Genomic DNA, 1,088 nt, shown 5'->3' with positions numbered 1-1,088 from the left:
TTTCACGGAGCATCAAAAGTACAATGAATCTATAAAAATGGTAATCCTTTAACTTCTACCAAGGACGGAATTCTATACCTCTGAATCCATGCAAACTCAAAAACATATTCAACAAACATTCCCAAAATAACTAAATAGTCGAACACTCCAAACAAAATTTTAGTAGCCATAGTAAAAATATATCAGAATACTAAAGGTACAAAATTCTCTTGATCACAAGAAGTTGCCCATAAGAAAGCTGGAAAATTCCCTTAACCACAAAAAGTTGGAAATCTCCATCAACCACAAGAAAGCTGGAAAAATACCTGGACCACAAAAATAAACAGGAAAACACCCATCAAAAGAAAGCTAGAAAATTCCCTTGACCACAAAAAACAAGACAAAATTCCCTTGACCATAAAAAAACTGCTTCCCTTGACCACAAAAAAAAACCACGCATAATTCTCTTGACCACAAAAACAGCAAAATTCCCTTGACCACAAAAAACTGCAAAATTCCCTTGACCACAAAAAAACTGCAAAATTCCCTTAACCACACAAACAAAAATACCTGCAAAATTCCCTCGACCACAAAAAAAAAACCTGCAAAAATTCCCTTGACCACAAAAAGTTGGAAATCTCCATTAACCACAAGAAAGCTGGAAAACTACCGTGACCAAATTAAGTTGGAAATCTCCATCAAAAGAAAGCTGGAAAATTCCCTTGACCACAAAAAAAAACTGCAACATTCCCTTGACCACACAAAAACTGCATCATCCCTTGACCACAAAAAAAAAAAAAAAAATCACATGACCATAAGAAAATCATCAACAAAACATTCAGAATGGCTGTACTCAAATCGTATTAATGATCGATAAAATACAGACAAAAATATATTTTTAAAGCATTAATGTGCTGACTTCCCTCCTTAATATGAGAGAACAAACATTCCCAATCAAATGATGGGGATAGGTGAGAACCAGATCACCCTTTCACTATTTCAATATTCACTCAATCTCCTGATAAAATTCCTTCATCTGGGTATCATACATTAATCGCTTTTGCATCTCCCTTTTCTTACTTTTCTCTTTTTTCGCTCATGAATGGCAG

Source organism: Palaemon carinicauda, chromosome 42 (genome assembly GCF_036898095.1).
Source record: "Palaemon carinicauda isolate YSFRI2023 chromosome 42, ASM3689809v2, whole genome shotgun sequence".
In the NCBI taxonomy this organism is placed as follows: Eukaryota; Metazoa; Arthropoda; class Malacostraca; order Decapoda; family Palaemonidae; genus Palaemon; species Palaemon carinicauda.
This window is presented reverse-complemented; position numbering follows the sequence as displayed.